This window comes from Oryctolagus cuniculus, chromosome 10, assembly GCF_964237555.1.
Source record: "Oryctolagus cuniculus chromosome 10, mOryCun1.1, whole genome shotgun sequence".
In the NCBI taxonomy this organism is placed as follows: domain Eukaryota; kingdom Metazoa; phylum Chordata; class Mammalia; order Lagomorpha; family Leporidae; genus Oryctolagus; species Oryctolagus cuniculus.
In genome coordinates, this window is record NC_091441.1 from 31,910,254 (window position 1) to 31,923,737 (window position 13,484).

The 13,484-nt window shown below is 43.8% G+C and overlaps 1 protein-coding gene and 1 long non-coding RNA gene across 3 annotated transcripts in view; one reads left to right on the forward strand and one right to left on the reverse strand.

The window, feature by feature from the left end:
• LOC108177141 (urea transporter 2) overlaps positions 1-13,484 on the reverse strand; it is a 431,437-nt gene that overhangs the window by 179,161 nt on the left and 238,792 nt on the right. The window lies entirely within an intron of this gene.
• The window catches only part of LOC138844028 (uncharacterized), a 78,513-nt gene continuing 70,303 nt past the window's right edge, over positions 5,275-13,484 (forward strand). The window contains exons 1-2 of one of the 2 annotated variants that reach the window (XR_011379349.1): positions 5,275-10,393; positions 12,989-13,215. This is a non-coding gene — a long non-coding RNA (uncharacterized lncRNA). Of the gene's footprint in view, positions 10,394-12,176; positions 13,216-13,484 lie in introns of those variants that run through there. The other variant, XR_011379348.1, reaches the window with a different exon arrangement.

Here is a 13,484-nt window from a genome sequence, read left to right on the forward strand (position 1 = left end):
AATTCACTTAGATGGGAATGGGCTGGGTATATAAGAAATCAAGAGCATCATTAGTTGATCATTTAATGCAAAATGTCAGGAAGAAATGAAAATTTGTAGGCAGGGGTTGGAGTGATTTGAGGTTGTGGGGTCCCCATAGCCCAGAGGGAAGGGCTTCATTTCCCAAGTGTCACTCAAGTATAGAATTCTCTGCCTAGAGGCTGCCAGGTTGCTCTAGGTTTTGCTATGATGCCAATTTCCCTTTCCTAATGTTCTGAGAAGAACATTTTCATGGAAGACAAATCACTAGTTCTTGACCCGTGACAGCAAATGGAGACTAATGATGGGAGCTGGGACTTACGAAATGCCTTTACATTAATGCCTGTTGTGGAGAACCATTTCCAGAAAGCTCCTTTGTGCTGCCTGGCATTTGTTGGCTCAACTCTAAGGGCTGCAGGATGGTAGGGGAAAGGCATCAGTGCCTCCCCTGGGCAGGCATTTATTCTACATATGTCTCCCCTCAGGGATGAAGACAAAATCTGCAGCCAGGCTCTTTCTGGCTTCCTCCCATCCAAAGCAAAACCTCACCACATTAACATTTCTCCTGAAACCCTTCTCTTAGGTGAGTCCACGCTTGTCTGCAGATACCCTGCTGCCTTTCTCAGCAACTTTTAGTTCTGATTCTTGACGCTCAGTTCCCCATTGGGCAGAATCTGAATCCAGGTTACCTTATCTCTTTTTATCCCCTAGTGTTAGCTGCCCTCATGATCTCCATTTTATAGATGAGAAAATAGAGGGATAACGAGGTAAAGTGACCTGTCCCAGGTCATACAGATTATAAGGGGCAAAGCCAGAATGGGAACACAACTATTCAAGCTCCTGAGCCATTTTTAAAGGCTTATTTTTATTTACTTGGAAGGCAGAGTTACAGAGAAAGAGTGAGAGACACAGAGAGAAAGAGATCTTCCATCTGCTTATTCACTCCCCACATGGCCACAAGAGCTGGGGCTGTGTGCTGGGCTGAAACCAGGAGCCAAAGTTCCACCCAAGTCTCTCATGGGCTTGATTCATCTTCCAATACTTTTCCAGGCACACTAATAGGGAGCTGGATCAGAAGTGGAGCAACTGGGACTTGAATCAGCACTCCGATACAGGATGTCAAGGTGACAGGTGGCAGTTTAATCTGCTAGGTCACAACACTGGCCCTTTTTGAGCTTTTGATCACATGTCTCTCCTACATTTTCCACCTACTCAACCTTCATGACTCTCAGTCACAACGTCCTGGTTCCCATGCAAGGCTACACGCAGTAGCCCTCTCCTTCAAACAATGCTTCTTGGATTCTAGGACTCTCATTGGAATCAAGTATTGGGAAGATGAGGCAAAACTGAAGCAAAGCAAGCCTGTCCACTTTCACAAAACCTCCTTTGCTATTGAACTGATTTTTCATGAGGAGATGGGATTGGTTTGGATGCTTCCTTTACTTTTCTCCCTCTGCACATCAAGCAATTGACCTTATGAAACCCACAGACTTCTCCTCTCCAAATCCATCACCAGAAACATGGCTCATGCCAGGGATGCTGCACACCAGGGATGAGGCTGGAGGGCTGTAGGGGACAATTATCCTACAAATTAGTTGAAAAGGGGTTATATGTCTATTTATTATACTCCATTGATCCAGGCTTAAATAAGATTCTCTCTTATCTGGTAGACAAATCTAAGACTGAGATTAAATATTAAAAATACCCCTCCTATATTGCAAAGTACTATGCAAGATGCACTTTTCTACAACTTATTAATATTCAACTTTCACCCAAAGTGGAATTCATTTTTAAAAATTCGTAGTCATGCATACTCTTTAATTGGGGGGAGTGCCTGGCAGCCTTGAGTTCTGCTGCTCCCTGCACCTCTCAGGGCCCACAGGCACATTCTCCATGAAGGCGCTGTCCCTCCAGGCATGTCTTAGCTGGAATAATAAGGCATTTTTCACGTTCTCCCAAACCTACCGCCCACCTCCCATTTACTCCAAAGGCTGTCTCTGCCGCCGCTTTGAAAATCAGCAACGGCCCTGCAGCCGGGAAGAGAGTGTATCATTTGGCTTTTTGCCCAGAAAATAAGACGCTTCAAAAAGGTCATCAAAAAAAAAAAAAAGTCTCTTGGGAGAGAAAAGGAAAAAAAAAATCCTCTCTCTCAAGGTTAATTGAGTGGAAGGTGAACTTTCATCACATGCTGTCCCTTTGAGAAGGCTGCATCCCCTTCGGTACATGGAGAGTGCAATTCACAGGGGATGTGGGCAGGGCTGCGACTTGAACACACTGCTCTCTGGAGCTGGCCCCAAGCCCTGAGCTCCTAGAGAAGCATCTCCACCATGGAGGGGGCACACAGGAGGGTGTAGGTCTGCAGCCACTGGACAGAGGAGCGCAGGCTTCTATGGATACAGAGGTGTGAGGCTGGATACCTGCCTCCGGGAAGCTTTTGTGGCTGTTGTGGATGGAAGGAGACATAGAGCCCACAGGAAGTGATTCAGAGCACAGTGTGGGTTGCTGACCTCAGAGCCACGGATGCTCAGCTCCAGCTGTTACTGACAGCCATGGATGGCACTGCTCTGAGCTACAAGGACCCTGACTTAGGTGGTGGCTTTGCAACTCCCCTTCCTCTGCCTACCCCTGGGGTTTTGAACTGGGCAAAATTTCATCCTCCATGGGACATTTGGCAGTGTCTGGGGACACTTCATTGTCACACTTGGGAGGGGGCATGCTACCAGTCTCAAGTAAATGGAGGCCAATGAGCTGTCAAACATCCTACAATGCACACGTCAGATACCCACAACAAACTTTGATCCTGCCCAACATTCCGTTAGTGCCCAAGTGATGACACCCTAGCCTGGGACCAGCTCTTTTCCCATCCATGTGGCCACTTCTTTCCTTTCCTTTATTTAGGTGTCTTCTAGGTAAGGAATATGTGGTATATATACACAAGGGAGTATTATTCAGCTAGGACAAAGAATGAAATTGTGATACATGCAGTGAAATGGGTGGAACTGGAGGTCATTATGTTAAACAAGTCAGATACAAAAAGACAAATACAGCATGTTCTGCCTCATGTGGAAATTAAAAAATAGTCATTCTGAACATAGAATACAGATTACTAGAGGCTGAGAGGGTCAGGATTAGGGGGGTAGAAAGAGATGGATATGGGGCACCAAGACACAGAGGGAAGTAATAGGTGTAGTGTTTTGCAGCACAGTGGGGTGACGGTGGTTTACAAGATAGTATTGTATAAAGAACTGGAGGAAGGGAAGACATTTGGTGCAGTGGTTAAGATGTTGCTTGGGAAACCCGCCTCTCATATAACAGTGCCTGGGTTTGAGTCCCAGCTCTGTTTCTGATTCCAGCTTCCTGCTAATGTGTACCCTTAGAGATAGTGGTGATGGTTCAAGAACTTAGGTCCCTGCCACCCACATAGGATACTAGGATGGAGGTCCTGGTTCCTGGCTTTGATCTAGCCTAACCCTGGCTGTCATAGGCATTTGGGCAGTAAAACCAGAAGATAGAATATCTCTGTCTGTCTGTGTCTCTTTCGAATAAATAGAAACAACAACAATTTTTTTATATGACCCGAAGAGACAAGCTGGTAGGCTCCAAACAGGCAGGAAGGGTGGAGATGCTGATTGCCTGATTGGATCCATTTGTGCTGTATACATATATTAAAATATCACACTGCCCCACAGTGTTGTGTAAGAATCTCATGGTAATCAAAAAGTTTGAACAAGAAAATAAAGAAAAAATATATATTATGAAATCTATGCATGGTTTTCAAAAATTTTTGCACCTCAATAAACTTATCTTTTGATTCTATCTTAAACAAGTTTGTTGAAAGCCCCATATTTACCATACCTCCTCTTGCTCTCTGAGGTGTCAGGTTGTGACATAAGTATGTGGTCACCCTGGGTCAAGCTGCTTTGTGAGCAGTTGCTGCAGGGTGCCTTTCCTGACCACCACAAAGGAGAAAGACGCTGCCCTCCATTTGAGCCCTGATCATTGACAATCTCAGATGCTACTAGAAGAATTCTCAGACCTAAGAGATCTCCAGAGCTCTTACTCAATGCCCTTTGGCTATTTTTCACATATTTGACCTTGCCATGGTCTTTTCCTTAGTCCCTCATGGCCTTGACTTACAACCCACTGCCAACTCCACAATATGACTGTCACAGGAGCAACCATCACAAAGAAGCGCAATGTTTTTCTAGTCCATGACACTGAAGAAAGAAATGAAAATGACTCTGTTTTTAAATTTAAAAATGCCCATGAACTTAAATGTTTATGTGTAGCTCCTAATAGAACTACAAGCCTTAGAAGTTCTATGCTGTTTAACATTTCATCTTCAGTGCAGAATCATTGAATCACTGTTCAGAATCAGTATAGTTACTAAAATTCTTAATTATAATCACTGAGATTGGTAGTGTAATTACTGATATCATACTCCTAGTGTTGTATATTTTATTTTATACAATACTTAGACTATATAAAATATAGGTAGCATGGGAAGTGCGATACACAGCAGTCTCGTAGAATGGCAGATGTCCTAAACAGCACTCTGGCCTCAGAATCAGCCCTTAAGGCACTCAGATCTGGCTGAAGAGCCCATGAGAGTATTTTAGGTATGGAAAGCCACTCTGGCAAAAAAGAAAAAAAAGGACCTAAATAAAAGATCTCTGTGAGTGAGATCCCAGTAGAAAGAATGGGCCATCAAAGAAGGAGGTACCTTTCTCTGAACGGAGGAGAGAACTTCCACTTTGACTATGACCTTGTCTAAATAAGATCGAAGTCAGTGAACTCAAGAGGCTTCCATAGCCTTGGTAACTCATGACTAGAGCCTAGGGAGATTTCTGATGCCATAAACAAGAGTGTCAAATTGTTAAGTCAACAACAGGAATCACTGTGTGCTTACTCCTTATGTGGGATCTCTGTCCTTAATGTGTTGTCCAATGTGAAGTAATGCTATAACTAGTACTCAAACAGTATTTTACACTTTATGTTTTGTGTGCTGCAAACTGATGAAGTCTTTACTTAATATATACTAAATCGATCTTCTGTGTATAAAGATAATTGAAAATGAATCGATGTGAATGGAATGGGAGAGGGAGTGGGAGATGGGAGGGATGCTGGTGGGAGGGAAGTTATGGGGGGGGGAATCCTTTGTAATCCATAAACTGTACTTTGGAAAATTATATTTACTAAATAAAAGTTTTTAAAAAATTAAAAAAATGAAAATGACAAGAATAATAAAGATATAAAATGTCAGATTTTAAAAAATTCTTACTTCTATGGCATTAACTTAAAGTCCAATTGCTTTTTATGTTGTGTTATTTGTCTTGAACCTAAAATGCATATATTAACTAAAATGCAGGACCTCAGACAGAAAGACCAAATTTCTATCATTCATAGAGCAATAGAGTTAGTCCATAGTATGTAAAAATCAAGTGAGGAGCAGTGCCAGAACTAGAAGGGCATGTACCCTTCGATGACTGGCAATAAGGCATCTTTTGATGCCCTTGCTCTTCATCATCATTGTATTTGGAGTTGTTCATATCTTGTAGCTTACAGGCACTGTCCTTTTCAATTGTGATCTTTGTAGTAACTCTGACAGTGGATAGGATTACCTCTAGTTCATAGATGAGCAAACTCAGGTTGACAGGGGTCAAGTTGCCTAGTCACAAAGTTGGCAAATGGCAGACCTGGGATTCAAACCCAGGCTTCTTTCAGTTCTAGCCCTTTGTTAATCCTCTGCAGAGTGTGTGCCTTCTACTCTGGGTCATATCAGAACCTGACGGTGTCTCTTACTCACATGTGTAGTTCTCTGTCAAAGGATATGTAAGAAGACTTCCCTCAGCTGCCCCTGCCCTAAGCAGTCCCCAAATTCTAAAGTGTTCTGGTTGGCTGACATGGGATTTGCAGGATGGGTGAACAGATAAATCAGAAGGCAGTCACTCTCCTAACCAGCCATGTGACCTTTCAAATAGAAAGCACTTGGTCCTTTGATCAGTTTTTTTTTTTTTTTGATAATCTATGGTTTTGAAAAAAAAATCTCAGAGGAGAAATCTGGAACTCTCATCCAAATGTCTCAACTATTGAATTGAGATGCCAAAAAGTTTAAAGAAAAATGTTTTAGAGTGTAATTGTAGATATAGATAAATTATCTCTAAGATGATGATCTGAACATAAAAGAACTCATTGACCTCAATTTGATTATTTATTTTCATTTGGACTTTTAGACCTAATTTTGGGAATAAATAACTTGTATCCTATTCTTTATTCCCCTCCTTTCCATAATCTAAATCCTAACTGAATTCCAAGTTTTTTTTCATAGGTTTTCCCCATGGTTATTTTTCCTTTCCTGGAACTTTTATTTTTCCCAGTCTTCACTGTGGAACTATGTATTTGATTATTAGGTTGTTTTGGGGCAGTTTCATTTTTCCATACTGGTTGTGTGAAGAGCTGATAGTGCATCTTCAAATTCTTGCTTTCCCTGGGCTTCTTTTCTTTGGGATGGGATTTGTAGCAGGTGCTTTCAGGGCCCTGCCCATACTCCTTGGCTCCATAACTTACAGTTGCCAATATCTCTATCTTTGTGCCTAAAGGTGTTCTGCTTCCAGCCCCCATTGGGGAGAGCCTACTCTGTACATGTGGCAGGCCAAAGTTTCAAAGAATTATCATCCCCAAGGAGTAACCCTCAAACCCTCTTGGGAGTTGGTGTATGAGCACCCCAGCTTTCTTACCTTTTGCAATGGTTCTGAGTCATGTATTTTGCACCACTTCCCAGAGTTTCCATGAGACTTAGAATCTAGTGGCCCACACCAGTAACAGGCTAAATGATACGTCCTTCATTCCCTATCTTTTCTAAATTCATTACACTCCCCAGTTCTTTGCTGGTATTACCTGCAATTTCTGAGTACATGGATTTTCAAATCCTTATCTCAGGTTCTGCTTCTGAGGGTACTTAAACTAAGACAGGAATAGAGGATGCAGTCAATATTGATTTGTTGATTGTGTGAGTAATGGACTGACAGTGTTACCTTGCAGATGTAGGGATTTTGTATTCTCTGTTCAGAGGGCACAATGCTTTCCCCATAGAAGTACTCATTCAATCCTATTTGAATGGAACAACCATGGTGGGGTCAATGGTTTTGTTCACTACTCTCTATTTGTGCTCTATGACTAACTTTGGTAAGCATTGAAGAGCTAGGGGGAATCAAGTCAGCTCTCTATTACCCTTCCTCCTCCCCTGCTGCTGCTACAAGCTGTATATAATTCTCAAGTTGTGTTGTCTTCAGACTGATTACCTCCTGACAGGGCCAAGAAGCAATGGCAACCCTGGGTTATGACTAAAGCAAAGGCCCCTTCCCTTTGGAATCACAAAAAGAATGGGAAAATGCACCGCAGCAAGATGTCTCCTAACAAGGCCATGTCACATTTATAGATAAATAAAATATCAAAGATCAAATGAGGCTAGATCAGCAGTTTGGACTGTGCCCCAACCAAGCAGAGAATGTGCTGTCTGGCTCCGTCTTGGATGGATTTCCAACTTTGTGATTCACAGCTGCAGCCAAGCAGAGCACGTCCAATAATGCTATTTGTTTTGCACTTTTTAAAAAAAGGCTGGGGGAATATATAAATGGCTCATGGGAGAAGGGGGCATTAGCAGACAGTCAGTCTGACCATAGTGAGACAGGCAGATGGTTTGTGGGACCGACGCCAGCTGGGTGTTTCTGTAAGTGATTGCCTATCTCCTCTGTGCCCCAGCTCTCGGCTTGATTAAGAGGTCAGGAGGAGGCGGCCACAGCACGAGGCCAGAGCGTGCATGATATACAGCCAACCTGGCTGTCGCCTAGAAACAGCTCGGCAAAGGGGCCCAAAGACAAATCAATTTATAATCCGCAAGTTTGGGCCGGGGAGCATTGGCTGTTATTAAAACACACAGTGTGATGCTTTGGGTTTGTTTTCCCAAATGCCATTCAGTTCTTTTAACTTTGACCTCACATCAATTCCTTTCTTTTTTTAATAGGACAGTGTCTTTTGATAAGCGACGATTCTCTGCAGGTGGGATTCGGTGGGGTGGGTGAGTCAGGAAGGCTGACAGGAGAAAGAAGGGTTCAGGAAAATCTGAGTAAGGTCTGCTTTCCCCTTACTTCACTTGCTGAGTTATAACGGTACACCCAGCACTGTGCTGAAATGGATCAAAAGGTGAGTGCTCCTTCTGTCCCAGACTGCAGGAGGTTCACCTGCATGAAGCAGAGCATGTCAGGGATGCAAAGGGTCAAGATGAGAGGTGCAGACGATGTGAATTTTTGCAATGGTTAGAGGGGTGGTCCCAAAAGGCTTCCAAGAGGAGGAGGAACATGGTGTAGGTGGGATTCATGTAGATAAAGAAGCAGGGCTGGGAGAGATGACCCTCACCATTTGGGTGGCTTTAGGAAAGCCTTACCCTGTCTATACCTTGGCTGTCTTCATCTTTGTTTGTCAGAAGAGCATAGGGTGGGGAACTTTCCAGATAGGCTGTTCAGGGTTAAAAAGACTGAACAGGACACTGAGGGCCAAGGAAGCATTGACCTGGCTAGAATGAGCCTTCAGGCTCCGCTCATCGATTTGCCAATTAAATCCCATTCTTACATGATTCTCAAAGCCGACCTGAACAACCCCTGGGATGGTTGCCTGCTGGCCACATCTTCCTCCACTTATGTCTACTCCACAGGCCCATCTGCTCAGTGACAGATTCTGGTCAGCGATCCTGGACTGAAACTTCACCCTCCCTCCTCATCACTGACACGAGCATTGTGCTCCCCAACTTCAGACCTATTTAGTAAATATTTCCTGTGTACCTACTTTTAGCAGGGCCCCAGGGTAAAAATAGCAAAAGAACTAACATTTATGATTCAGTTTGCCTTTTTTCTCAGAGAGCTTGCAAACTTCATGGAGTGGAGTTAAAACATAAATACATGAATGAAAATGCTGTATGCACCACAAGAGGTATAAGCAACAGGGTAGGAACTAGGGAGGGAGCTCTCACTTCTGGGTGGAGGAACTGGGGGTAGGTTTCCTGGGGAACACTATGCAGTCCAATAGGGCTTGAAATTGAGGTCTAGGTTTTTTCTAAAACCTCATGTGATGAGTGGAAATCAGGAGTAGAGGCTGACTTTCAAATTATTTCATGTATTTTCATTGCTAAAAGCGACCAGCTGAATGGATAAGACCATTTAAAGTTGGGAGAGTAATTCCTATTTTACCTAGAACCCTCCCAGTTTACATGTTATTATTAATAAAACTATTTTTAATTCTCAAAAATGTCTTGGTTTTAGCAATGTATTATGCAATCATTTTAATTGTAGATGATGCTTTCAGAAGTTTTAAGATAATAATGTTGTATCAGCTGTCTGTGTAGCAATCCACGCGGTGGACCCTGGGGATGGGAGGTTTGTTTTATTGTGCTTCTCAACCAACAAACATACACAAAGAAATCAACAATGAGAAAAAGCCAAGGCACCCAGTTTTGTGGTGGACACAGGTGGGCATACCAGACGTATCCATGACTGAGGCCCATGATGATACACTGACTGATCGCCAGCAATCTATTAGCACACTTCAGCCACACTCAATCTTGCTTTGCAGATAAACATGGTCTGTGATGATTTTACAGCACTGTTAAGGTGCTGGGGGTTGTTCTTCATTTATTACTTGACTAATAAATACTTTAATTACACTTAATAAATAATGTAAGCAGGGCTCACTGAAGTGGTAATTCTTTAAATTAATTATTAACTGCATGCAAAAGGCTGCACTGCCAGTACCACTAAAGGAAAATTCAGCCCTTAATCTAAAGTGATTATTCATTATCTGGTATAAAGGCTCCATTTGCATATTATTAGGGAAATAAACTTTGGCCTCCTTGGCAATACAGATAGATCTCAAAGTCCGCACATTATGAATCTCCAAATGCTAAAGCAATGATAAACAATATGTAATAAAGACTCCAGTTTATAGCTTTATAACAGCTGGTTTTTGATTTCCCAAATATATTACAATGATAAAGTGACCAGTTAATGTATAAGCTCTTTGTGAAAGGTGGTGCCTACAGATGGTCGACTGATAGGAAACGGTAAATGTGCAAACTGCTCACTTCCCTTGAGATTGGAGCCATAAAATGATCTCAATAAGATATGAGAAGAAAATCTCCAATTAACCCTTCTCTCTGCTGCAATCCAAATGTGGGACTGCATATAGTTGTTATTTTTTTCCCCCTCATGAGTCTCTTTGCTCTATTCTGTTTCCCATCTTCCCACTGGACAAGTGTGCTATCCTGAGATTGCTGTCTGCCAGACATTGTGGTATCCTTGATTCCATCCTGGGACAAAGAGACCAGGTAAGGTTATAACTAAAAAGGAAAATGATTTCTAAGACCAGAAAGAAACGAGTTAATGTGCCTTTATATTCCCTAGCTGGGCATTTCCTCCTTGAGCCTATGTATTTCCAGAGGTAATGCCTGGTCCCAAGAGCTATGATCAGGGAACAAGACACAAGGAACAGCTTCCCGCATCCCAAACCACATAGTGCTGGGAGGAAATTAAGGAGCCCTAACCAGAGAGCTTTCCTGAGGAGGGGGAGAAATCTCTCTTCCTTGGCTCCTTCTGGTACTAAGTGGGTATGGGGAAGAAGGAGGCTGGAGCCAGGAAGCCAGGGACTCATAAAAATGGTCCCAGTCTCAAGAAAGCAGGAATGAACTTCCCTCTCCTCACTCTCCATCCCATTATATTTGTCTCTCTGTATCTCATTTCTGGATGACCTCTTTCCAGTGACCTTCCCTAATCTTCTAGTCATCCTGGCTTTCACCTACAGCGTAGGCAAGTCAACACTGCACTGACTTGTGTGAGCTGGGGAAGGGGTTACCTGAAGAGGAGTCCTGTCCTTCAGGTGAAAATTATTGCAGTATTGTTGCAAATATTGGAAGACTTTGCAAACTGCCTATCACATTTGCATTAGTCAGCTTAGGCTGCTATGATAGATTGGATAACTTAAAAGAGTTATTTCTCACAGTTCTTGAGGCTGGGAGGCCAAGACCAGGTGGCAAGTGTGGTTGTGTTTTTGGTGAAGGTCCTGTTCCCTGCTTGCAGATAGCGATCTTGTCACTATGTGGAAAGAGACAGTTCTGGGCTCTTCTTCTTGTAAGGAGACTAATCACAACGACCATGCATACTGCATTGCCTTTTGAAGGGAATAATTAGTAGTTCATGAATGAACACGTTCCCCTTTTCATGTCACCACTAGGACTTCTCTGGACATTTTTTTAGTCTAAAAGGAATTCTAAGAGTAGAAATTTTAGGCATACTGCTATTCAATGGGACACTATTTTGGAGAGAAGGGAGCCATCTGCTTCTTGAAATCATGCCACAAAGGCAGTTACCTACTCCTCACACATAATCTGTAGCTTGGTGTACTACAAACTACAATTAACGCTCACATATATTATTGCATTTAATCTTTCCACCATTCCTACAAGTTAGGCTGGCACAATGATTATACTTGTTTTAAACATGGAAAAACTGAAGCACAGAGAGGTTGTGTAACTCCCTAAGTTTAAACAGCAAGTGAGGGAAAGTCCCATACGTCAACTACAAGCACCTTTGTTTTGAGCCCTAAGGAATAAACAGTTGAATCCTCTACCATAAATGTCTTTCACATCCTATGGAAAACCATGTCAATCTGGCAAGATCAGAAAGATTCACCTGCATTATTATTATTATTATTATTTTTTTTGACAGGCAGAGTGGACAGTGAGAGAGAGAGACAGAGAGAAAGGTCTTCCTCTGCCGTTGGTTCACCCTCCAATGGCCGCCGCGGCCGGCGCGCTGCGGCTGGCGCACCGCACTGATCCGATGGCAGGAGCCAGGAGCCAGGAGCCAGGTGCTTTTCCTGGTCTCCCATGGGGTGCAGGGCCCAAGCACTTGGGCCATCCTCCACTGCACTCCCTGGCCACAGCAGAGAGCTGGCCTGGAAGAGGGGCAACCGGGACAGAATCCGGCGCCCCGACCGGGACTAGAACCCGGTGTGCCGGCGCCGCTAGGCGGAGGATTAGCCTAGTGAGCCGCGCGCCGGCTGCATTATTATTTTTTTTTTTAACTACAAAGTTCCCATCCACCTGCCCATCATTTTCTTATTGTTCGAATCACTCACTGATGAACACATTTAAGAAATATTTTGGAAGCACATGACTTGGTGCTAGCCATTGTACTAGGCACTGGCCATCTAATCTGAATTTACAAAAGGAAATTGAACCAATGGATTGTTCACTGAATTGACTGGGTGATCCAATTACTTTGATATGGGTGGAGACTTCATGAGAGATTCTTCCACTTTCTCAATCTCCAGAGGGCTCTAGAAGGGGGGTAGGTTCTTAAAAAGCTACAGACTCACAACTACCTGTGAGGCTCATGATTGGCTCCTGCTCATGAAGAGAAGATCCTACGATTTCTTATTGTAGCTATTAGGTAAGATGTAACATAGAGAAACTGACTCCTGCACTATTTAGGGAATGTGTGCGTGCACGCTTCAAAGAGACGCCTGAGCAGGTCCGATCCGGCCTTCCCATCAGAGGCACCTCACTCTCATTCTTCTTTCAATACAGGCAGCTGATCTTGCCTTCTTTCCTCCCTTGCGATAGCCTTGCTGCAGACACACAGCCCAAGTACAGCAGCAGCCAAGCCAGGAGGAAACCTAAGCTGAGGACAGCATTATCCTTCACGACACTCATAATTCAGCAGAATTTTTTTCTGACTCATTTTGGGCCTGGGCCTGAGCCAGGCTCAGAATATCAAAGCATGTAGGCGCCAGGGAGGAGGTAGTTCAGACACTCAGTTTGCAGAGGGGGCCACCGAGGCCTGGGGTGGGGGGATCTTGCCCACACTCACACAGTAAGGCTCCAGACACCCAGGCCAGAGCTCCCAACTTGTCTTCTATTCAGGATGCTGTTGGTGCATCGGAAAATTCTGCAGCAGAACTTGAGGTTGTTTGGAAGCACGGCAGAAGCCTGCCTGTGAATGCAGCAGCATCACCGACAGGCTCACAGGGGACTCCAACCTGCTTTGTTTATGACAAAGTCAACATTGGAAAATTGGTGACACTTGCTCTATTGTGCTTTCACTTTCTCTTCCTGGGGCCACTTTACCTGTTCCAGGTGATCTTCTCCAGGTATGTTCTCGTGAATTTCCTTCTTTCCACAGGGCATAGACCCTGGAAAAACCTCTTTCACTTCCCTCTCCCCCATTTTAAAGATATTATGTTATTTATTTGAAAGGCAGAGTGACAGAAAGAGAGGGAGGCGGGGAGTTAGGGGAGGGAGAGGGAGGAGAAAAGGGAGAGGGAGAGGGGGAGGGGGAGGGGCAGGGGGCGGGAGAGGGGGGTAGGAGAGGGAAAGGGGAGGAGGAGGGAGAGGGAGAGGGGAAGGGGAGGGGGGTGGG